General features: G+C 50.8%; 1 protein-coding gene across 5 annotated transcripts in view; it reads right to left on the bottom strand.

Moving 5' to 3' along the window:
- PPP2R5C (protein phosphatase 2 regulatory subunit B'gamma) overlaps positions 1-25,793 on the bottom strand; it is a 128,203-nt gene that overhangs the window by 70,568 nt on the left and 31,842 nt on the right. The gene's annotated exons all lie outside the window — the stretch shown is intronic.

Raw genomic sequence — 25,793 nt, 5'->3', positions numbered from 1 at the left:
GTGACGGCGTGGACTGAGTGAGGCAGCAGATGGAAGGTCGCAGGGCAGCTGCCACAGCTCGGTCACCACGACCACCAGGAGGCATTCGCGGGACGGCACCACTCTAAGTCCCAGAGTGGACAGTGACCCCGCCACCGAGCGGATGCTTTCCACGGGACGGGTAAGGTCCCTGCTCTCGTGGCACCGTCTCCCAAGTGGGGGAGACGAGCAAGCAAACCCCAACTCAAAAAAGCCAACAGACAAAATAATTTTAGGAAAGAACCACCCCCAGTGACGGGCTGGATGGGGAGGCCCGTCCACGGAGGGAACCCCGGGCGGCGGAGGAGCCGACGGCACCAACACGGAAGCGCCAGCTGGGGCCAGGCCAGGAGCAACGCGCCCTCTGCCCTGCGGGCCTCCGAGGGCGGCCTGGTTTCTACCTCTGCATTTATTCCCGTTTTTATTGCATCATGATGACAGTCTATGGTTTCTACTTACTTCAACTTTCTGGAAGTAGCAGAGGCTTTCTGGGTGACCTAGGGTAATGCTAAACTCAGCTTCGTGACCACTTGTCTCCAAAGCCTCTCCTGGCTCGTCGTCACTACGCGGTCACCCCTGGTCCTCCAGGGTGGGGGGGTCTGGGCGGGTCTCCCCACCACTCGCCTCCTCCATTCTGTCTTACAGTCCCTCTGGCTCTGGAGGCTACGTCATCTGGGCCACCAACACCCACATCGCTCCTGCCATCTGCAGACCCCGTGTTCCAGCCTGGTGAAGCAATCCCGTCTCAAGGACTCTTTTCTGCCTTGAACTCGGCTTCACCCGCTATCAGCGACATGCTCCCTGCTTTCACGTCTGCCTAACATATCCCTTACTCTCTACTTCTTTTTAATACCTTATTATATTTTATCCATCTCATTTTAGGATTTAAAGCCAAAGTTAGAAGACCCATGTTTGTTTCATTGATTACATCTAGCAATATATATAATACATAATATATATTATATATACAATATATGTATATATATGCCCATTATATGTGCATATATGTAAGTACATATTATATATATGCAAGTATATAAATGCATATAATATACATGCATATAATATATATATAATAGTGCCTATAATGTACATATAAACGTAACTTTTAAAATTATGAAAATAAAAAAATTAAAGATAAAAATCTTTGGGGCACCTGGGTAGCTCAGTCGGTTAAGCATCTGACTTTGGCTCAGGTCATGCCTCAGCAGTTTGTGGGTTCAAGCCCTGCGTCGGGCTCTGTGCTGACAGCTCAGAGCCTGGAGCCTGCTTCGGATTCTGTGTCTCCCTTTGTCTCTCAAAAAATAAATAAATGTTAAAAAAAAAATTAAAAAAAAAAGATAAAAATCTTTAAATTTTGTTGGCCTAGAAAGATGTATGCAATACCCCAGCCGGATGTTAAGCATTGAGATATTATGTTTAAGGCAGTTTGTTCAGTTTAAATAGCATTTTGAAAAAGAACTGTCTTCAGGTACTTGAGATATAAACTTCCAAAGTAACAAAAGAACCCACGGGCACTAATGACTGAACAGCGTCCCTGACACCACCAGCCTTAAGTGTGTGTGCCACCCTAGGTGCTGGGGCTCAGCCTGGACGTTGGCAGGCCTGGAGCAGAGAAGGGCGAGTGCGGCAGGGAAGCCTCTGCCCACGCCTGTGGTCGCGCCCGGGGGCCGGCTTTCTCTGCCACAGCTTTGGGGCACAGCTCCCCGCCCGCAGCTCAGCTTTGTGGCCTTGCAGGCACACGGCATTTTAGTTGCTTTTTGCCGGAAGCCTCAGCTTCTTGTTCTGGCTTGGGGATTGAAGAATTTCCTCAAACAATTTTGAAAATCGAATTCCCCCACTGTATTTTATCTCACTAACTTTCTACGCTGTGTTCACTTTTAAGGGACACAGAAGAGCTCACCACTACTGAGTTCTCGCCATGCACCAACGTATCGTTAGAACTCTCCCAAGCCTCGGGACCCTCGCAGCACCACACCAAGGGCCTAGTATTCTTCCCATGACACAAACAATAAGCGAGAGTGTCCGCACAGAGGTCAAAGGGACAGGGCTGGTGTCTGAGCCAGGGCGGTGTGGTTTCAGAGCCCCTCGGTGGCCTCTGGGACACAAGCAGCACCCCGGTGAGGGGACAGCTCCGGCCTCCACACTGGGCCCGTCCAGCTGGCCAGCGGCCCTTCCAACCCTCCCATTCCAGAAGAAGCAGGGTCTCACGGCTCCTGCTCCAGATAAAGACTGTGTCTGTGCCCCCGGAGATGTCAGAACCCTAACGAAAATATCCTAAGGACTTACGCTCCTCAATCAAAACCAAACGAAACCAAACCAAAAACCCTGTGGATTAAAATCACCGGTGCTTAGTACACATAACTTTGACACAGAGGGCCAAGTTCGCCAGTGGTCCGTGGCACAGATGAGAGGGTAGGACACACAAAGTAACCTTCTACATAAACTTAAACGTCTGGGGTTTTGCCTTAACTCCAGATCTGACTTAGTAATATTATTACCCACCAAATATCCAAGTCATCACATTTTTCCCTCTACTCAATTCTCTTGGATACTCGCAGACCGTACAATGTGCCCCAAGTTGTAAGCCACTGAGGAGTTCAGACGGTGTCAGTTCCTTGGTGTGATGCACCTCCAAGCTCTTGGCCAGTGCCCAGACCTCAGGCTGTCCCTGCAGGCCCCCGCCCCCCACCTCCTTGGCTACGGAACACGGTCATCTGCCGCGACTTCCAGACACTCTTCCTTACAAGACTCGGGCCAAGGCGTCACACTCTCTGCACTGTAAGGTGCAGTTTCCAAGGCCACCAGCCAGGCTGGAGTCAAAGACGGGGGCTGCATTTTTTCCTTACTGTGCATGTGCTTTGAATGCACGCCTAAAAGTAAAATGCTTCTCCAGGAGTCTGGCGAGAAAGGAAAGCAAAACGGCAGATCCTGCCAGACCCACCGTTCTCGGAGGTTTTCTTTGTCATGTGCTCACAGGCGAGCTGAAGTTAAGGAAGTGAATCTCCAAGATTTGAGGACTTTTTCTCGCAGCTTTTTGGCAGTCATCTTAGGAGAGGAAAGGGTCGTAATAATGGTCAATTAGAGGGCTCGTTTCTGGTTTTCCCAGCGTGTAATACAGAGTCACTCTAACGCCATCCAGATTCCCCATGAGAACAAACTGCCATCTGAACGCATACATTCTCTGTACAAACGCCCCCGAGCACCTGGATGGCCCTTGAGCTTAGTCAAGCCTGCACTACAGGACCTTGCACGCCAGGACGGGGCCTCTGAAGTTGCATGTGCAGGACACTGAGTCTGGGAAGAGAGCTCTCTTCCCGGAACAGCTGCCTGAGCTGGACAGGAAGACTCAATGACGGGTGGCCCTAAGCTGGGGACCATATACTGTCACGACCTCCCTTCCTCTCCTGTTTTGGGGAAGACTGCTTCTCGTCTAGATGGACACTGGGCTCAGTGTCGCTGCTTGTCACTGCTTCCGCCCTCACTTGCAAGCCCCGTGGGCGGAGCACGCACATGGGAGTCCTGGCCAGCAAGGGCCCTCGTTCCACAGACAGGCCCTGGGGGCAGGTGGGCAGGCACCCGCCGCTGCTCAGACCCTCAAGGTGACCCTTCCCGTGTGCTGTAACTGCCTGCACTGGACCGTGTTTGGCCAATCAGAGGAAGAGCCCCCCCCCCCCCCCTTTTTACAGCAGGCTCCACGTCCAATGAGGATCCCAATGCTGGGCTTGAACTCATGACCCTGAGCCGAGATCAAGAGTCGGACGCGAGGAAGAGGCCGTTTTTAAACTTTGGATTCAATGAAGACAGGTCAAAACCAAAGCACTTCCGGCCACGTGAGGGATAAACTTAAAACAGAACCATATCTATAGTACTTTGATGTTTTAGACCGCATATTTACAAACATTATGATGCCTGATTCTTAGAACAACCCCATGAGAAAATTCCATCTTGGAACAGTTAACAGACTTGCCAATTGGTCGGGGGAGACGGAACCCAAACCCAGGCCCTCTTACTTCATCCCACCGTGGGCTTTCCAGAAGAATCTGAATGGAACACGAGGGAGGGCTCTTCTGGGCTCTTCCAGGCTCAGTGATCAGAGCCAGGAATGGGTGCAAAATGAAGGACAGTGGGCTAGCCAGGGAGTAGTTCCCGAAGAATTATCAAACCACGTAATTCAATGACTCCTTTTAGGTAACTCCATCATCCCTACACAGTCTAGAAATCTCCCGGCTGACCTGCCGTGACCCCATCTCCTCAAAACACACCTGCTCCCGTCAGACAGAGCTGGCCAAGACTCCTCACCACCATGAGGGCTGAGTCTTCTTAGACGGGAGCTCGTGTCCTTGCTCATGCAAATAAACACCCCACCTCTGGCCAGTATCCGCGGTGCCTGCTGGCCCCCCCACCCGGCCACAGAGGTCACCTAGGCTGAAGGTTCTTGTGGTACCTGGGCCAGGAGTAAACACTTCTGACCCAGGGATGAGGCTCTGGCCAGGATGAAGCCTTTCTCCTGAACACTGAAGCTACCATCCATTGGTTTTCCCCAAGTGGAATCTGGATTGGCAAACATGGGGAAGAGTGGGGCAGATCTAATCACCATCACTTGGACACAACCGATGTCACTTTGCCCCAGACTCGGTGCCAAATGCGCTCATTCCTGCCGTCACCGAATGCCCGTGGCACTTCTGCAAGGGAGATTTATTATTCCCACTTTGCAAGTGAAGAAACAGTTACTCATCAGGTTACGTAACTCGCTGGAGCTTTACCACCGAGCGGGAGTTGGGATACACAGGGCAATTATCCATGAGTGTGGGCCTCAGGGGGCTGTGACAGCAGGGCCTGGGGCGTGGGGGCACACATCAAGGCCTGGGTCAGGATGGAGGCCACCCTGCGGCCTCCAAGGTCCAGTCCACCAGGGTTACTGTGCTCGAAACCAAACGGGAGAAACCGGAGGGCTCCATGTTACAGTTTTGTGGTGAGCTTGGAGGGGGCCCGCTGCACGCCTCCCCGGGCTTGGGCCTCACGGCCACCTTCTCGATTTGGCCATATCCATGCAGAGTCGTGCTCCCACTTGGTGTTTTTCTTTAAGTGGACATACTTTTGACTAGGCTGTGTCCTGAGCGATAAGCACCCAGGAAATCACGGATCTGACACGCTACCTACGTGGAAGTGACGGGCAATGCTGCACCACTTGAAATCATCTCTTGTGCCACCGGTGACGTGGACCCGCCACACTCGGAGGGACTGGGGCCGCCCCACAGCATAAAGGGCAAAACATAAAGGACAAAATTTCATTTCACCTTATTTATGGATTTCCGAGTTGACTATCACTGCTCTGCACAGTGCAGGCTTTGAGGCCTCCACCTGCTGTCCTGAACGAGGGGCAAGGAGGTCATTCTGTCCTCGCTGTTGTTGCTGTCACTGGGAGACCAGCCGGCGGGACGATGCCTCCTGGTCTGCACGGACCTCCTGCCGGGCTCTGGTTCTACAACCGGAAACTGCTGAGGACCCGGGTGAGGGCCCCCCCATCGGCCCCAGCTACCAAGTAGTTAGTTCTTTTGAGGTCTGCCTTCAAAGTCCCATCCTGATACCGCTGTGACAATGAGACTGTCCTTGCACAAATTAAACTCCACTTCAACCCGTGTACACAGCTGGCTACTTCTCCGTATCAGGAGGCACGTCCTGTCTTACACACGGGACAGGAAGGTGAGCACCTCCCCTCGCGCGCCTTGCGAGGGTTTTGGCATCACGAACCAGAAGGAAGCTTAAAAAGAGTCACAGAAAATTCTTCCGAAACTGCTGAACAGCTCCACTCAGAAAGGGGACTAGCCTTCCACGGTGGCTTCTAGTCCCTTTTTCCCTTAACAGACTGCTGCATATTTTCTAATACTTTAGGCCACATCACCTTCTTTTTTTGGAAGTAGCCAGAATATAAATAGCACCCTAAGAAATCTGCAAGCGCGTCTTCTCCGTTAAGACATCACAGATACCAGCAAGAAGGTCCCTATTTCGTCTGTGGCAAGACGAACAGAACCACGGCCGCCGCACATCTCTTGCCCAACGTGGAGCGCGGCATTCTTCCTGCACAAACGCGGAGCACAGTTATCTGCACATGGACTTCTGGCCTTTACGTACTTCACTGGTGTGCAATGGGCACGGGCACAGAAGTGCTCAGAAGTGTGTGTTGGGTGAATACGTCAAGAGCAGGACAGCCATACACCCACCTGCCACCCCCCGCCCTCCCTTCACCCTCCACGCGGTCTGCTCTGCCAGGCCCCCCACACCCCCGACCCCCATCCCTGTCACTTGGTCAGCGGCTCGCTCCCCTCTCCCCACGGCTCCCGTGGCTCTAGTGACGCTTTCATTTGACCTGCCAGCCTAGAGGTTCACGTTCTCTTCTCATCTTCCTTCTACAGCAAACCCCCCGAGGGCAGGCTTTCTTATCCGCATGTACCTGCTTTACGGACTTGAATTTTCCAATTACACCTCTGAAGACAGCATCTGATACGACAGCTATAACCTGACCCAACTCAGAAGAAATCGGGTTTGTTTTAACAGAATAACATGATTAGGTTACGTTTCGACTACACACCTTTGCTGGGTATCTGCCAGGATGTGTGCTCGGGGCACAGAGCCCACTGCCCGCCTCCCTCTTGGACCCCGGCCCTGACCCAGGACGCGGGTGGATTTTCTGCAGCTCTGGGTTACTCGGATCTGGGCCAACCCGCGGCTCTCGTCGGCCTCAAAGCAGGACCGAATCAGGTCAGAACTTTCAAAGCCACACTGAGGATCTGTTTACAGTTCTGGGCTCGATCGTCCCTTGTCAGTGTCATCCCGGCCTCACGCTGAGAGAGCAGCCTGTGGCTCTCGAGTCCCACGTGCTTCCGCCAGTGACAATGGGAGGTTTCGTGGAGAGAAGCATTACAGGGGGTGTAAAATGTGAATGAATGGATTTGGAAGCCCTCTTTCCTGCGGACGGCGGGGACGGAGCCCCGAAGTAGCGGGAGAGGACACGTGGCACGCAGAGGGGTTACACTCTGGGGCAGAGAGCTGAGTGACCAGACCTTCTGCATCAACGACAGGCCTAAGGCGGGTGCTCACGGCCTTTGCGGCTCCGACACAGCCAAGTGGGGTCCAGCATCCGAGGCAGGAGCGCCCCTCGAGGGCAGACCACAAACAGCCCCCGACATCTCTCTGCTTCTGTCACTGTGGACATCAAGCCAGCGCTGGGCTTCTGGGAGCACCACCGCGAGGACACGACGCCCGCAACAATGCCGTCCGCAGGTCCCTGCAAGGGTGCCGTGGGGGAGGAGCTGTCGCCATGCGGAGCCACCCCCTCCCCCCCCGCAGAACTTAGGTGCCCGGGATCGTCCCTCTGTCATCAGGCTCCATGAACGGAAAACCACTGACATGCCAACAAAGCACAGACGTTCACAAAGTCAAAGTTCAGTGGAAAAATCATCTTCCCTGAAAAAAAAATCCCACTTTCTGGCACATTAGATGAGATCAGCTGTTCTGTTCCAAGGAAAGCACAGTCAGTATTTTAACAGAGGTTCAGGCGACAGGCTTTCTTTCGGGAAAGAAGACACCGGAACAGCAGTGAGTGTTGGGGTCGCCCCAGATCCCCCAGGGCAGGGGGGCCCTAGCCCAGCAGTTCCTGGCTGTGCGTTTCCTTCTGGAAGCAGCAAGCAGAGAAAGTCTTAAAACAGTACTATACTTAGATTCATAACAAGGATTCTTCCTCACTTACAAATAATGTAGAGCTTTCCTTCTCTCCTCCTTTCTTTTTTTGGAGGGGAGGCCAAGTCTCATGCTCCCCTTTCAAGCTTTATGGGACACAAGTCAACTGCCTGCTGTCAGCATGGTGGCCGGCGTCCCAGTCACCACTGAGAGCACAGCAACTAAACAGAGCAACACGAGACACTTAACTGGATTCTCCCGAAGGGGATTTCAAAACTTCAGCTTTTGCAGGCTGTTTCTGAGGTGACAATAAAGATGACCTTGGAGTCTCAGGGCAGTGTTAGAACAAACCTTTCTGCCGTCCCAAAGCAGGAGGTTTGTCTACCTCGTCAGCTTCTGATGATTATGCTCGGAGACACAAATAAACCGTGTGTACACGCACTAATGCGCGGATCCCGTGCTCAGCTGGAATCACAGAACCTGGAGAGACACCCCTCCCACCCTCTGGCCTTCCATGTATCAACACCAATGAGGATGGGCTTTTATTTTTTTCAGGTATCAGATCTTTATTTTTTTAATGAATACAATTTATTGTCAACTTGGCTTCCATACAACACCCAGTGCTTGTCCCAACAGGTGCCCTCCTCAATGCCCATCACCCATTTCCCCCTCTCCCCTGCCCCCCACCAACCCTGTTTGTTCTCAGCATTCAAGAGTCTCTTGTGGTTTGTCTCTCTCCCTCTGTAACTATTTTTTCCCCTTCCCTCCCCCCATGGTCTTCTGTTAAGTTTCTCAAGATCCACATATGAATGAAAACATATGGTATCTGCCTTCCCTGAATGACTTATTTCACTCAGCAGAATACCTTCCAGTTCCGTCCACGTTGCTGCAAATGTCCAGATTTTATTCTTTCTCATTGCCAAGCAGTATGCCATTGTATATATAAACCACATCTTCTTTATCCATTCCTCAGTTGGTGGACATTTAGGCTCTTTCCATAATTAGGCTATCGTTGATAGTGCTGCTGTAAACACTGGGGTACCAGTGCCCCTGTGCATCAGCACTCCTGCACCCTTTGAGTAAATTCCTAGCAGTACGATTGCTGGGTCATACGTAGTTCTATTTTTAATTTTTTGAGGAACCTCCACACTGTTTTCCAGAGCGGCTGCACCAGTTTCCATCCCCACCAACGGTGCGTGAGGGTTCCCATTTCGAGGAGGATGGGCTTTTAAAGGCTGGGGGTGAAATCACATGGCATCCAATTAACCATTTTATTTTTTTGCTTATTGATTGATTGATTGATTTTTTAATTTAAATCCAAGTTAGCGAACATACAGTGTAATAATGGTTTCAGGAGTAGAATTTAGTGATTCATCACGTGAGCCCTGGGTGTTCTGTGTAAGCGACGGACCGATTAACCATTTTAAAGCACACAACTCAACCCGGCCTGTAGAGTTCTCAGTGTTGGGCAGTCACCCCACTTTCCACACGTTTTCATTCCAGTAATCCTGCCTCATTCCCCTCCCCCCGGCCCCGGCAACCTCTAACCTGCTTTCCGCCCCTGTGGATTTGCCCAGTCTGGACATTTCATATAAAAGAAATATAAAAAACGAGCACTTAAGTTGCACAAATTGCTTAATATTATGTGGCAATTCCAAATGTAAACAAGGTACAAATCTGAGATTTGTGGCTTCAAATGATGTTCTGGAGTTAGGGTTTCACAGACCAGTAAAATTTCACTACGAATCTTGCCAGTGGACAACACTGGCTTACCACCCTGACAAATAAGAACATTACAAAAAGAATCACAGAAAAGACATTTTCAGAGCACAAAGGACAATCTTGGGATGAAGGACAGTCCTGTAAACTTAATAAATCCAGCTTTATAAAAAACCCACTCGACATCACCTTGAGTTTTGCCTTGGACAGGTAAACGCCTTGCTTGGCACAGGGCGGCAAAGGCCTTTGGAAATGACTGATCCTGGACCACTATCCTCGGTACATCTGAACGTAGGTAAACTAAGGACGTGAGCCCTCTGGCCAAAGGGAGTCCCCCCCACCCCCAAAAGGGAAATGGATTTCCTCCTCTTAAGAATGAAATCTTTTCGATGGCTAAGACTGACAAGATCCAAATCCAGCTCGAGAATCAACACAAAAGGATGGCGGCTTCGCAGGAGACACCAACGTAATGCAAATCAGGGAGGGAGTGCTGCGGCACTCAGTGCGGATGGAGGCCGGCCTTCGGTCCAGAGAGGTTACACAGCACGCAGCCAAACCGACGACGTTTACAAATAAAAGGAGAACTCTGACGGGCAGGCTCTCCCCAGCTTGGCCTTCTAAACTGGGGTGTGCGTTCTGGGGGGTGGAGAAAGCCACAGGATAAACACGGCACATGTCCTGGAGTATCAGTTTTACAACACAGTTAAATCACGCTAAGCGCTTTTACGTCAACTATAATAAGTATGAAATAGAATACAAAATTCAAGTAGCTTTTTAGAACAAAACCGGAGCCTTCGGAAACTTAAACACCTTGGGGGCTCTCGGCGGACCGAGTCATGAGTCGGGCCCAGGCCCCAGACTCCCGACAGGAGTGGGCTCTCCCCGCTCAGGCTCAGAGGAACTGCCAGGGAGAATCTGGGCTGCACTAGCCTGATCTAACCGACTCTAGCCCAGACAGGGCTGCGGAGAGGGCAGGAGTGGGAACAAACTGGTTCTGAGATTTACATGGAAACACAGGCGACCCTGAATACAAAACAGTTCTGAAAAAGAACAGAACTGGAGGACTCACGCTTCCTGACTTTAAATTTTAACATTTATTTTTGAGAGACAGAGAGAGACGGAGTATGAGCAGGGGAGGGGCAGAGAGAGAGGGAGACACAGAATCGGAAGCAGGCTCCAGGCTGTCAGCACCGAGCCCGACGTGGGGCTCGAACTCGCAAACCGTGAGATCATGACCCGAGCCGAAGTCGGACACTTAACTGACCGAGTCCCCCAGGCGCCCCTCACGCTTCCTGCTTTTAAACCTCCCCCAAAAGCTACAGCAATCGAGGCTGTGCTGCAGACATGTAGAGCAGGGGAATGGAAGAGAGCCCAGAAATAAACCCTCACGTTATGGCCCAGTGAGTTTTCACGAGCGTGCCAAGTCCATTCAGTGGGGGAAAGGACAGTCTTTTCAACAAACGATGCCGGGAAAATCGGACGTCTACTTGAAAAAGAATGAAGCTGGACCCTCACCTGACACCATCTGCAAAAACTAACTCAAAATGGATCAAAGACCAACCAAGATGACAAAACTCTTAGAAGAAAACACAGGAGATCTTTGGATTCGGCGGTGGCTTCTCAGATCTTAGCACCAAAACCACAAGCGGCACAAGACAAATTAGATAAACTGGACTTCGCCCAAATGAGAGATTCCTGTGCTCCCGACGATGCCCTCGCGGAAGCAGACGGAAACAGACAGGCCGGGAGGAAGTACTTGCGAGTGCATCTGGGACAAGGGACCACCGTCCAGATACACAAAGGCTCTGCGGCGACCAAGTCATGGCTGCCACCCTTCACCGTGCCCTTCGGGTCCCTCTCCGCTCCTTGCACCTCCCACCTCGCTGCTTCCGCCTGGACGTTTTGCAGAGGCCTCCCCCTCCTGTCTTGTGCCGCCAGGAAAGCGGGAGCCGCCAGGCCCTACCTTCCCCAACTTCCTTCTCAAACTCCCCCCGCCCCCACCCCGGTGTGCGAAAGATGACAGCGGGCATCTGGTCTGAAGCACCGCTGGCTTTGACAGCCCTACCGCGTCACACCGAAGAAAGGAGCAGGGCTGGCGACACAGGGACAAGGTCCGAAATACGGCAAAACTGGGTCACTCACCCAACGAAACACAGTAAGGAACAGTCAGGTCAACCACCACGACACAATGTGAGTGAGGCCCTGGCCGGGAAGCCCAGGGGTGACTGACCTGCCCGCGCTGCCCGCATCCTCGCGCTCTGCCGTCCTCGCCAGCGAGGGTGCGCACGCCGACGGGCTGGGCGAGGGCGGGGCGCGTGCGCAACGGGACAGGGGCCAGCAGAGTTACAGTCTGGCCGAGTCTCGACACAAATGCGTGATCTTGGCCTTGAGGCAGTGAACTGACTAGAAGCACAACAGCAACTTCAAAGACACAGAAAAATAGCAGCCCTGATTCGGAGCGTGAAGGTCAGTCATCAGCACACGACCCCCACCTTTAACGTGACGCCTCTTCTTGACTTTTTGAACTTAAGACGTTCACATGGTACACGTATGTACACACACACACACACACACACACCCCACCCAAGGTATCACTTTTGGTCTAACTTTCGAGTTTCGCTATGGGACCACAGCAACGCGTCTTGAGCCTGCCCTCCCTCATGTAATGACAAGGGTGGCGGCCACACCACTGCGACCTTTTTACTCCATTGCTCTGCCACTCTCCACCTTACGGTCCAGCAAGTGATCCTACTTGATGTAAACCCCCTTCTCAGATTTCTCTCCCCACATACATGGCCACACCCCAGCCCAACACGTTCTCTGCTGTGCCGCTCAATCTCTCGGCCCCCGACACTGTGTGGGGACCACCGGTGGGCTTACAGGTGTCACTTCTCCCGGGAGGCCCGGCCCTGCCCACAGGGCCTCTTGACTCTCCGTGTGCCTGGCCCAAGCAGGTGCAGACATGCCCCTTCAGTACCGCCAAGCGAGGGAGTGATCTCTAAATATTTGCCCAAGGAATGAAACAAAGCTTTGGGTGGCCGCGAGGCAGAAGGTCAAAACTCAGTTTTATTCTCTTTCTGTGTTTGGTATCTTCCAAAAAGCTCTCCTTCCCTCTGAAATGAGCTCGTTTAACCAAACATTTCTAGTCTTAACTTTAACCTTATTCGGCACAACAAAGGGCGGGCTTGCCAGACCGCCAAGGCTTCCGCCAACGAGAGCACACACACGGGGTAGTTGAAAGCCAAGAACGAGGAAGGAAACGTTTGCGGGGCTTTATGAAAATGAGGAACAGGAGCCCCACAGACTGTTTTTTTCCTCCAACGTAAACATCCCCTCAATTGTATACGTCACCAAGAAGTCGCTGTCTTTCCTACTGTTTCCCCTCGGACAGACGCCTATACTAAGCTTTCAGCTAAAACCGGCCTCTCCCCATCTAGACCTTCAGGCCGAACTACTGTCGCTAGAACACTAATTTCGCACTCGCTGTAAGCATTACTCGGGAGGAATGCACACCGGTAGTAAGTCTACGTTTAGCACTGGCCTACTCTTGTCGGCTTTCTGGAAAATGCCACGTCACCTGGAGGTCTCTCGGGAGGGGCGGGGTCCCGAAACCAAAGGGAAACCGGGTGGCGTTTCTCCCACAGGAGTTTCGGGCCATGTGCGCTGGGGGACAAGCGGGCAAGGGGAGGAGGGCGAGATCTGAGGCCCCCCCCCCCCGAGTCAGATTTCATTCAGAACCGCACACTTCCGAGGCACAGCCTCACTTTCGGGAGCCAGAGTCTGCACCTCTTTTCTCGAAGACGCCGAAAGCCCAGCTCGCCTGGCCCGCGGCAGCCCCGCACCCCGCGCCACTGTGAGAAACCGAGAGCAGAAAGTACCGCGTAGATGGATCTCGGTGATAAAGGGACCTGGGAGAGCAGCCCCGGTGCACACTCCGAGGGGTGTGAGCCCAGAGCGGTGAGTCAAAAAACCCAGGCGCTCATCCGGTCTGTCACCAGCCCCGACCAGCTCCTCGTGGGACCGCAGGCAAGTCGGGGAACCTCACTCGCCCGAGCCAGGGCCCAGGAAGGTGGGGCCGACACCACCTGATTGCTGCCTCCCAGGAAAGAGGATGGCTAATGAATGCATGTGAGGACCTTTGAAGATCAGGAAGTCTCCTGGGTGCTAATGACAAACAAGAACAGGTACGCCTTCCCCTCTGGGCGCCTGCCGGCTGCAGAGAGGGTACCGAGCTGCTCCCCGCAGACCGGGCTCCCAAAACAATTCGGTCTTGCGGCTACGCAAGTCTGAAAAATCTCTGGAACAAGTGGGTGACGGTAACGCCGGGACACCAGACGACAGGCGAGAAAGCGCACGCAGACCGCGGCCACGTGGCCTGCACCAGCTCCTGGGCGGCCCCACTGCGCGTCCACAAGCCCCCTACTGGTGTAAATATTGACGTGGGCGGCGTGTTTCGGTTTCTACGGGCGCCAGGGTTAAGGCTGTGAACTGGCTGAGAAGGCCCTGTTTTCTGCCAGAGAGTGTGTTCCTGAACACGTCTCTTAAGCTTCCCTTTGTCATTGTTATTATTTTTTTAATACTTCAAAAAGAGAACTACAGTGTAGAAAGTTATCTGCGGGGGGGTGGGGGGTGGAGGGCCTCCAAGTTTAGCTTATATTTCACACAAAAGGAGGCTCTCCGCCTTGCTCAAATAGGCAAATGACTGAGCCCGGACACTAGCTGACCATAACAAGACCACAGACTGAACTGGTTTTTAGAAGAGGATATTTGGCTTTAAACAAGCATGCGTGCACGCACACACGCGCTCAAACACACACACACACCCGGCACCAGGTGTTTTTCCAACCTATGCAGGCAGGGCAGTCTTGGTTCGAACACAGGTCATTAGAACTCGTATCAAAATTAAATGCAAAAATTTTCCAGATTAAGATTCTGATACACGTTTGCACTTCACTGATGCACAAAACTCAGAAGTAAAAAGTGCAGGATTCATAGCTATTGATGTTGTATCATCTGAATTAGACAAGTCAACCCGAAGGAAGCTTGCCTTACAGAGGTCAGGGTCAACCTGTGAAGGCCTCATCTGGAAAACAAAGGACACAATCCACGAAGGAGTGCTTTCTGCTTTCGGGGAGGAAGGGGTGTGGGGGCGGGGAAGGAAAGAGGAGGTAAGACATTTCAATTTGGCTTGAAGTACCAATTTCAGTTAACCTTTAAGATTAATACCTTTTCAATATAATATCATTTGTGACTTTACTGCAAAGAGAAAAAGTTTCTGGATTTATTAGAGTTTGAAAGAACCCTTACTCATTGGGCAGTCACTCAAGTTTCCTACTGCGAAGCATTTCTCTTAGGGACAAAATTAAAGGGGGAACTTGCTCATTCGCATCACGTGCTTTTGTCCTCAGGGACACCAGATAAACATGAATCTAAGCACCTTCCTTTTAATTCCCTCGAAAATACATAATTTAATCAAAAGCATCCGTATCTACCTACCTACCTACCTACCTACCTACGTAGGTATCTATTTATGCATTTTTAAGTAATCTCTATATTCAACATGGGGCTTGAACTCAGGACCCCGAGATCAAGAGCCCCACGCGCTTCTGACTGAGCCAGCCAGGTGCCCCTCTAGTGCATCTTTAAACTAAGGCATTCGCAGGTTCAGGAAGGTATGGAGACTTAGTCAAGGACCCCAGGACGTGACCATCAGGCCCTTACCCTGGATCACAGAGCTCGGGGCTCTGGGAGGACTGGGTCTGACTTCCAGAAGAAGTGTATGGGGAGGACGGGGCAGTCAGTGAATTAGCAAGACCTCAGTGTTTCCAACATCTAGTGAAACATTTTCAGAGCAGGCACAGGGGGGTCAGCGATGCTCTCTGAATTTTTATTTATTTATTTTGAGAGACACAGAGACAGCACGAGTGGGGTAGGGGCAGAGAAGGAGGGAGGGAGGGAGGGAGGAAGGGAGGGAGGGAGAGAGAGAGAGGGAGGGAGAGAGAATCCCAAGCAGGCTCTGTGCTGTCAGCGCAGAGCCCGACTTGGGGCTCGATCCCACCAACTGTGAAATCACAACCCAGGCTGAAACCAAGAGTTGGACGCTTAACTGACTGAGCCAGCCAGGAGCCCCAGCGATGCTTTCTGAAGTAAAATGTCTCCTCAGGACCAGGTCTCAAGTGTGGAGACACAAAAATCCGTGTTTCTGGCAGCCCAGTGTCGTACAAAGGGCCTAAGTTCTAGTGGCCTTGTCGCTCACTGTTTGGTTAGGTGCACGCGGGATCGTTTCTGACGCCTGTAAAATGAGCACAGAGCTTCTGTTCCGCCAGGCTGTGGGCGTTAAGTGTCTGTGAAGGCCCCCAGGCCGGTCCCAGCATGTGGCAGGTGCTCCTTGGGTGCTCCTCCCAGAGGCCCACCTGGTCCAAGAGTTGGAGCCCAATTAGCAGAAAGATGCAGGGGAGCACATCTGGGTTCACACAACATACGCGTATACAGTATGATACAGGACACAAGATAACGTAACGTTACCTCAGGGCACCAGGTCATTTTAGAGAGTAACCAGATGGTAAAAACCTGTAAAAGGTTTACATTTCTAAAACTGCTCTCATGTCAGTCTTTTTCTTAAGAAATAAAGAAACGAGAGGTGCCTGGGTGGCTCAGTCGGGTAAGTGTCCGACTTCAGCTCAGGTCATGATCTCCTTCATGGGTTCGAGCCCCACATCGGGCTCTGTGCTGACAGCTCGGAGCCTGGAGCCTGCTTCCGATTCTGTGTCTCTCTCTGCCCCTCCCCTGCTCATGCTCTCTTTCTCAAAAATAAACATTAAAAAAATTTTTTTTAAATACTATAGACTTTCTGTGAATAAATAAGTATATATATTATGTGAAAACACACACACGAGTGTGCGCGCGTACACACACACACACACACACACATACACAGTCTGGGATGATACACAGTAAACCCAAGCAATTCACTCAGAAATGACAGGAAAGGTAAGAGACTGATTCAGGGGGATAAGGCCAGCGAGAATTTCAGATTTGTAAGGAAAAAAAACATTAAGTGGCTATATTCACATATGGATTTCTTAAAAAGATTAATAAAAGACAGAAGGAAGGGGACTAAGGTGGAAAGGGAGGTTCTGGGTCCTAGGGTGACCTTACCACCAGCAGTGCAGCGGCTGGGCACAGCAGGTATCACCTGTCACTGTGGCCTCAGAGACCCTGTCACATTATTGGCCGACTGTAATTTGGGATTTTCGTTTATTTTTTGAGGGGGAGGGGAAGAGAAAAAAATACAGAGGCGTGGTAAAAATAGGGTCAGCGTCATGTCCAGCCCAAGCTACAGAGGGTTCCTAGGACAGTGGCCTCCAATTTTTGTGGTCAGGACTCATGGACACTCTAAAAGGTCTGCAAGGCCCTGGAGAGCTTGCATTGCATGGGTTACACCTACTGATACCCAGCAGGTAAGAGAAGGTTTCACATATTTATTCATTCATTCATTTAAAACAATTAAAGGTTCATTTTTGTGTGAACTTAAATATTATGAAAATAACTTTACCACCCGCCTACCCCCCTCAAAATTAGCAAAAATGTAACTGTTTTACATTTCCACAGATCTCTTTAATGTCTGACTTAGCAAAGGAGAGGAAGATTCACATTTCTGCTTCTGTACTCAGTTTGCTCGATATGTTGTTTTGGTTGAAGTACATGAAAAAAAAAAAAAAGGCCAAGCCTCACACAGGCATGTTTATTTGAAGAAAGGAGGCAATTCAATGGCTTTTTCAAAAATGTTTCAAAATATTCTTCTTTGATTCTACACTAACATTCAACAAGAGGCAGTTTCTTAAATATTAGTTGCAACACAGATCGAAACTATGCTGATGAACATTTTACGTCGAAACCCCGCGGTATTTCCTGCATTTTGACCATCCCTTCTGCCCACGCGTGCCGGCAGCACCATTTCTCGCTCGCTTGGAACGTGCCGGTGTGCGGGGCTCCGAAGACCTTCCACAGACGCATCCGCGAAGCTCTGCTAGTTAACAGCACCAGGCTCTTCAGCACCGGGAGTTGTGGAGCTCACGCTGGCAGATGCAAGTTTCCCAAAATTCAAATTTTTGCCCGCAACTCTGATTTTTATCATGAACAAATAGTGTCACTGTTGTTTCCCTTGAATCGACGGGCTCGCTTCGTCACTTTTCAAGGCAGTTTGTCTGCCTTCTGTTCCTTCGAGTAAAAACGCTGATCCTGAAAAAAGTGGCTAGTTCAGCTTGCAACTCACACAACCGTTCAGTGTTTGAGGCGAGCCTGCCAGAGGGCTTTCTGAGAGCTCCACACTCCATCGCCCAAAACATTAAGAGGCGGGGGGCAAGGTTGAAAGGTAATAAAACTGACCATGTCAGGCTTCCTCAAGGACATTTCTAGGTCAGGCTGGCGTGCACGTGCTGGAATGCACACCGTGGCCTGCTGCGTGGAAGGGGCGGTCTTACCCACCACCGCCGCTGCACCATTAGGGTAGACCGCCACACCATGACGGAGACACACGGGTCCTTGGTGCTCTTGGGAAGACTGTTCTGGCCTTGCAGATCCCTCGAAAGCATCACTGGGACTCCAGGAGCCCCCGGACCACGTCTGTGAACGTGAGCTGCCCTGCGCAGGGACGACACCTTCACGGTTTCAGAGTTCAGAAAACGTGGTCCCCAGTGCTAACCCTGGATCAGGTGGGTCTACTACTTAAAGGTGAAAAGACCAACTCCTAGCTGTGTATGTACCCAAATCGTCTGCAAATGCAAACACACAAGCATGCACACACCCTCCCCACCTCGTTGTCCCTGATGCCCACCGAGGATAAGGGACCCGCAATGAGGAAGGATTGGGCTTATTTCCTACAGTGAAACATTACTGTTCTTACAACTTCATGAGTCAAAATGCTGAAATCAGAACACACTGCTCGTGAACGACACAAGCAGCAGACAAAAATCCTAAAGGAGCACAGAAGTTCATGTGCATCCAAGACAAGGGAGCGTCCACAGAACCCGCTGGGCCGGTGTTAAACGGTTCAAGCTCTATGGAAAACACCTCAGCATCAACACTTAAAGCAAGAAGATCTAAGGAGATCGTGGAGAGCCCACTGAGTTCACATGCTGTCGCAATGAAAAACTCCCAGCACAAACAGGAACGCAGTGGAATTTAACGTAATGGGATTTGACAACAAGGCAATTTCTGGAGTGTCACAAGCCGCACCTGCACTGGAACACAACGGCAGGGGAACGAGAAGCCGGGTCACCCTACTTGGGACCGATCACAGACAATGTATCTCTAACTCTGAAAAGAGCATTCTTCCTGAACATAATTGGGAAGACCTTCCAAAGCCTTAAGAACAGCGAGGAGAGAGGGGAGGGGAGGGGCGGAAGCAAACACTGATCTCCCGTTTCACCGAGTAGTCTGGACCCAAGAGAGCTGCAGGGCTGAGCACAGGGACCAGAGAGCCACCGAGATGGTGCCTGTGATTGTCTCACTAGGCGCTTTATGACACGCGGTCTATATAAGCAGGACACAGTACACACTCCAGGATTACTGATGACGCTACTTTCTCCGGGGCGGTGAAACGGCCTGCAAACTGCAAGAGGAGAAAAGGCTTGGCAAGTGGGGGAGGGAGGGAGACAGATGTGCTTCCAGATGAACCGACAGAGGTTACTGTTGAAGAAAAGAAAAAAACCAAGCCGTGATTAAGAGGCTGGGCTCCGAAGCGCCCTGTGGGCAAGGCGGACCATGTGTGGGGGGCCTTCCGATGTGCAGGCACCGCGTTCAGCACTTACGTGCACTCGCTCCTTTTACCCTCGTGAAACGCAGGCTGGCGGGGCATCTTGCTCCCATTTCCGGGCCCGGGGTGAGTCAGCTTGCCCGAGACGGCTCTGCCCAGCCAGTGCTGGGGTGGGGGTGGGACGCAGGGATCCCCCACCCTTAAGCACCGAGCTCCCCACCTCTCTCATTCAGAGGAACCTTGGTTTCATCTCAGAGTGTGCCTTAAAGGCTGTTACGACACTTTAAGAGACCAATAAAGATGCCCATAAACATCAAAAAAGGGTGTAAACCCCAAAAACACCATTTGGGAAGGCGGTGTTACCGTCTGTGCCCGCTGGCACCGGGCGCTGGCCGCAGCGCCTCAATGCTGTCCTGCCCGGGACGGCCCGGCCCTCGCCTGATGACTTCACCAGAGACACCGCTCTGCCCGCAGCAGCACAAAGGGGAACGGCCGACCTGAACGTAAAAGACCAAAGCTCGCCATTTTGGAAACAGTTTCTGAATAATTACATTTCCTTGGTGCATTTTTTTCTAAAGCAGAACATCTTTTTTTTTAATGTTTATTTATTTTTGAGAGACGGAGAGACAGAGTGTAAGCCGGGGAGGGGCAGAGAGAGAGAGAGGGAGACACAGAACCCGAAGCCGGCTCCAGGCTCCGAGCTGTCCGCACAGAGCCCGACGCGGGGCTCCAGCTCATGAACGGTGAGATCATGACCTGAGCTGAAGTCAGACGCTCAACCGACGGAGCCACCCAGGTGCCCCCTAAAGCAGAACATCTTTAAGATACTTCTCTCCAGCACTACAGAAAAGTTTAAACCTACACAGGTCAATAAACACCTGCAGGGAACCAGATTCACCAGCTGCTCCCATCTTAGTGTATTCGCTTTACGATAATTTTTCCTTTTATTGTCTCAAGAAGGCAGCAGAGCTCATCACTCTGCACACCTAAATAATTCCACCGCTGGTCCCTAAGAGGAAGGACAGTCCTTACAACATCACCACACCCTTACTACACCCAGAAAACAGTTAATTCCACAGCAGCCCATATCACTGCACACTCAACTTTCTCCAACCGCCCCAAGAACGTCTGCTATAGATTTGATTTGGTTTCGTTTTAGAACGAAGACCTGATATAGACATTCACTCACTGCATTTGTTATGTGCCTTTAGTTCTTTTGTTTTTTGTTTTTTAAATACAAGGGCTTTTGATTTATGAACAATTCTAGGGCCCAAACCAGACTTTACCTGCTATAATACTCTGCCCTTATGGACTCTAGCCAGTGTCTTTCCAGGATCAAAAAGAAATGACTTTCCTTTAAGTATACTCGTGAGAGAAACTGATCGCCCCCCCTTTTTTTTTATTTATTAATTTAACTTAATTTTTTTTAATGTTTATTTATTTTTGAGAGATGGAGAGAGAACATAAGCAGGGGAGGGAGGGGCAGAGAGAGAGGAAGACACACAATCCGAAGCAGGCTCCAAGCTGTCAGCACAGAGCCCGATGCGGGGCTCGAACCCACAGACCGTGGGATCATGACCTGAGCCCCCTAGGCGCCCCACGCCCCCTGTTTTGGAGTTCTCCATATCTCCATATCCTTAGGGGTGCTATTCCCATCTGATGGGGAAGAGATTCAGTCTGAAGCCGGGCCCAGCAGAGTGGCTCCCTGTGTCCACCCTTTTAGGCAGTTACCTCGTACAGCTTCTCATAAGCCTGACAGGTACTGTCTGACCGATGGAGCACCAAATACGTATCATCTGAACGGTCCTTCAGAGAGACCACTTTTTATTTCCAATCCACCTACACTGGCTGAGTGCTCACATTCTAGGGATGAAGCCGGACGTCATGAGAAACACCCGATTGACCGTGACCTTCCTCAGGGTGCTGAGGTTTCGCGGAGGAGGTAAGAAAACGAAGCTCCCGATCAACAGCTGGCAGACGAGGTGGTGAAATGGGACGGCAGGTCAGGGGACGGACGCACAAATATATCACACTACAGAAAACAGGGACAATCAGAAGGTACGCGTGATGTGCAAGCTTTACACTCGTCTCTTGACACCCTGACGTGGGGCAGAGGAGCGAGCTTGAGCTCAGACTCTGGCTCCTTCATTCTCCGTGGCCTGGGGCGAGAGGGTCCCCTGTTCTAGAACGCACGATGCTGGGCGGATTCCGTGAGGATGTGGCCCTGACCCCACACGCTCCATAAACACTGCCGCTCCTGGGACAGCCACCGGCGACAGCTTGGGGACTGTGCAGCTGGTGCCAGGGACAGGGGCCTTGGACTCGGCCTTACCGGCTGGTGACCTTGGGGAGGGGAGACACCAGCCCGTGTCCGGCTCACCTCCCAGGCGGGAACCGGTCGGGTGTTCACGAAAGTGCCGGGAAGGTGCTGCACGGTCAGAAGACAGCCACTGGGCAGCCGGATCTGACGTGTGCGACCAGAAGTCAGGCGAGAAGGACGAGGTACCCAGACCACTCTGCCCTCGAGGAGTCTGTCCCTTTCCGGGGTTTAAAAACACACACACTCTTCCTGACTGTCCACCTCCTGTCTTTATGTTTCATTGTTTTCTCACCGTCGACATATTTTAGGGAAAACCCTTCTGGGAGTTTAGCTTCTGCTGCAAGGCAGGAGTCGTGACCAGAAAGCTGTTGCCACACCCGAGTTCAAGGGAAGACTCATTAACAAAAGGTGTGCAGCCTTGATGCAAATCCCCCTCCCTCCCCCACCACCCCAAGAGAGCTGTCTCTGTGCTTACCTTCCACACAGTCTCCCAAATACGAAACAACCCCACACTCAGGTCACTGCAGGCAAGCTCTAAAAAGCCACTTCAGAGAGAACGACAGGCACAGGGCACACGATGTCTGTGAAGCAAAAACCCTGAGCTGGCCAGATACACCATCCAGAGACAGGTGCACGGTCTGATCTTTTGAGGGGTCTTTCATTTTTGGTCACCACTGAAGCGTTTTCCTGCCTCACCGTGGGGAAGGTGGATACTGCCAGGTATCGTCACATGACATAGGAGTGTTGGACGCCTGGCCAGCCACCTGCATCGGCCACGGGTGTCTCTGGCCATGCTTAGTCACCGGACAGACCGGGCAGGAAAGGAGACTTCCATGCTGCCCCTGCACATTTTACTCGTGAGAATACAAACTTTTCCGCAGGCAGACCTCAACTTGCCAGGAAAAATGGGTTTACATGAAGGAATAATTTGCTCCTGAGCTCCCCACAGGCCGCGGCTACTTCTCAGTCCTTCAAAGACGGACTCTCTGGCCATGAACATCTTCTTGGTTTGGCTGTTCCTGCCTCAAACCTGGCTCTGGGAGTGACACATATTTTACCACACTAACAGGCCATTGAGAAACTCAAGGGATGGTCTGCAACAGGGGTTGTTGGCAAACTAGGTTCCGTGGGCCAGACGTGGCTCGCCACCTGTTTTTGCGAATAAAGCTTTACTGGAGCACAGACACGCCTATTCACTTACTTACTGCCTATGGCTGCTTTCGCAGCCAGAAATATTTACAGGCACGCCTCGTTTTACTGCGCCTCACAGATCCTGTGTGTTTTACAAATTGAGGGTTTGTGGCAACCCCGTGTTAGGCAGGTCTCTGGGTGCCATTTCAGCACGCGGCTGACTCTGTCGCTGGTGATTTGTGCAGTCCGTCAAACTTCTTATCACTATAATTGTTCTGGTGATTGTGCTCAGTGATTATCATCTGCAGAAACCTCAGGTGATGGTCAGTGCTTTTCAGAAATCAAGGTGTTTTTTGTTTTTTTTTTTTGGTTTGGTAGCTCCATCCTCAATTTTGCCATTTTTCAGTATTTGTATTACTGTTCTTTTGGAAGGAAAGAAAATGAGCCTTTGGAGGAAATGTGCCCAAAGACACTCTAGGGCTATAGATTCCCCATTCCAAGAAAAGATCCCAAAAAGGATTTGGACTTGGGGTGGATCCCTGGATGCAGTGTTTTGTGTAAGCAACGAAGTATTTTCAAACGAACGCACGAGCACGCACTGTTGTTTTTTCTGACAGTAACAGAACATAAAAGCAACGTAACTTTATTTAAAAAAAATTTTTTTTAATGTTTCTTTATTTTTGAGACAGAGAGAGACAGAGCATAACGGGGGAGGGTCAGAGAGAGGGAGACACGGAATCTGAAACAGGCTCCAGGCTCCGAGCTGTCAGCACAGAGCCGGACGCGGGGCTCAAACTCACGGACCGCAAGATCGTGACCTGAGCCGAAGTCGGACGCTTAACCGACTGCGCCACCCAGGCGCCCCGAAAGCAACGTAACTTTTACATGCGCTGGAAAACCAAACAATTCATCTGACTTGACCGAACGCCACAAGAGCTTTACGGCAGCAGCGGTCTGGGAGGGAACCGCAGTGACGCTGAGGTGCACCTGTGCTGTCCGGCCCTTCGCGGAGAAAGTGCCGATCCCAGGCTACAGCTGAGCTTTCAATACGCGGGACACAAGAGTCTATTTAAATCGGAGGGAACGATAATGAAATGACATTAAAAATCCAGTTTCTGAGTTGCACGAGCCACATCCGGAGTACCCCACAGCCAACACATGGCAGGGGCCACGGCAGCGGCCACCATGGAGGGCACCGCTTGCAGGCAGTCCTCTTGGACGGCGCTGGAAGCACAGGATTTAAGTCATCGAGCTAAATATACAGCCATCAAGTTCAGGTGACGCTCTCTCCTTCTACAGACAGACAAGTTTATATAAGTTCCAATAATATGTTCCTCGCCCACTTGAACTTTTTAGGGTATGCGAATTCACCGTATTAATTGCAAATTCCAGGTTACTTAACAGAAGGTAACCATCACACCCACTGGGACTACTAATCAGTTTGGGATCCTGTTGATTTATTTGTTTACTTGACTGCCCCACCCCGCAGGGGACTGTAAACTCGGAAAGCTGGAACAGTGCTGGCTTCAGGTTCTGAGTTAGGGACCTGCTTGGCATGTGGTGGTGGGGAACTGATAAATATTCGTAAGATAAATGAAGAAATGAACCCTGGGCACAAAGCTGCCATATACAAGAGGCCACAGGGACAGATGAATGTCAATAAGGCACTGGGAAAAAGTACACGCGTAATCCTGTGGCAAAAGGTTCGCAAACTGCCAACATTTGTATTTAAAGAAATTTTTTTTAACGTAATTTTTTTTAATTTTGAGAGAGAGACAGAGCGTCAGAGGGGGAGGAGCAGAGAGAGAGGGAGACACAGAACCCGACGCAGGCTCCAGGCTCTGAGCTGTCAGCACAGAGCCCGAAGCGGGGCTCGAACCCACAAACTGTGAGATCATGACCTGAGCCAAAGTCGGACGCTTAACTGACTGAGCCACCCAGGCGCCGCCCAAATTTCTATTTTAAAATAAGTTTGTTTTTTAAAAAACGATGACAAACAAAACAAAACAGCTGCCTGCATTTGGATTCTGGCCCGACCACATGTGGGTCTTGTGACCTTGGAAGGTCATTTTCCCTTCTGTGTGGAAGACCCCTCTTCCCTAAATGGGAATGGGGGGGAGGGGGAGAGGGGCACCCAGAGAGGGGAAGCAGCCCTCGGCACCACCCCCTCCTGGTGGCTACCTCTCCCCAGCATCCGTCCTGCACCAGGGCCCCTGCGTGGGTCTCCCACAAAACTGGTGGCTCTGGGGTGGGGCCGTGCCTTTCTGTCTCGTTTCCTGACCCTCAGCACGGGTTACACACAAGAGACCGGCTGATCGGATGTTTAAGGGGTGGAGAATCTGAAAACCAGCAGAAGTAAAACAAATCTTGCTAAAGCAGCACACGAACATGCTTGCCCTAAAAACTAGGAGTCAACAAAGTGTTCTTCAAGTTTTGAAATTAGAAGTCATTCCACTGTTTGAATTAAAAGTTAGTTTTAGGTCCCTAAAGGTTATCCCTTCTTAAAAACTCAGGTCTCTTAATACACTTCACTACCTTTTCCTCCCACAATCAGAAAATAACCAACCAGCTATTTGACCAACAGCAAAAAATCCAACCTGACTATAATAAAGTCTAGGAATGATAATAATAATAATAAAAAGAAATCAGTGTGGTATAATACATAAAATCAAATGATTCCATTTCAGAGTTATCTCAGTACAGAAAATGACTAGGATATTAAGTATTAAGTATCTAATAAAATCAGGAAAAGCTCACAAACCAAAAAAAATCTGTTATTTGTATCTTAAAACTATAAAAAACGTCTTTTAGATGCAATAAAATTATCTTACTGCTAATGAGTCAGTATTTAAAGGACTAACTTAAATCTAAACACAGCTACATTTTGTTTTTACCCGTTTGGTTCCTGTATTAAAGTGTCTAAATGCTGTCTGTGGTCAACACTGGCTCTTTTCTGGGCACATGCTGTAAAACAATGAATGTGTAGCCCAACCTACAGGTTGGGCGCTGTGGGTACGAATTTTCACCGGCTTTATTAAACAGGGTTTGGAGAGAAAAGCAACACCCATTTTATTCCAACCGATTGAGTGTTCGTGCGGTTTATCTGCCCTGGATACACCCTAGGATCTGAAAAATCTTGTCCGGCATTTTAGTCATACGGACTATTAG

The sequence above is a fragment of the Acinonyx jubatus genome, chromosome B3, assembly GCF_027475565.1.
Source record: "Acinonyx jubatus isolate Ajub_Pintada_27869175 chromosome B3, VMU_Ajub_asm_v1.0, whole genome shotgun sequence".
Taxonomy (NCBI): Eukaryota; Metazoa; Chordata; class Mammalia; order Carnivora; family Felidae; genus Acinonyx; species Acinonyx jubatus.
Note: the sequence above shows the minus strand (reverse complement) of the source record. Positions and strands in the feature narration are given on the sequence as shown.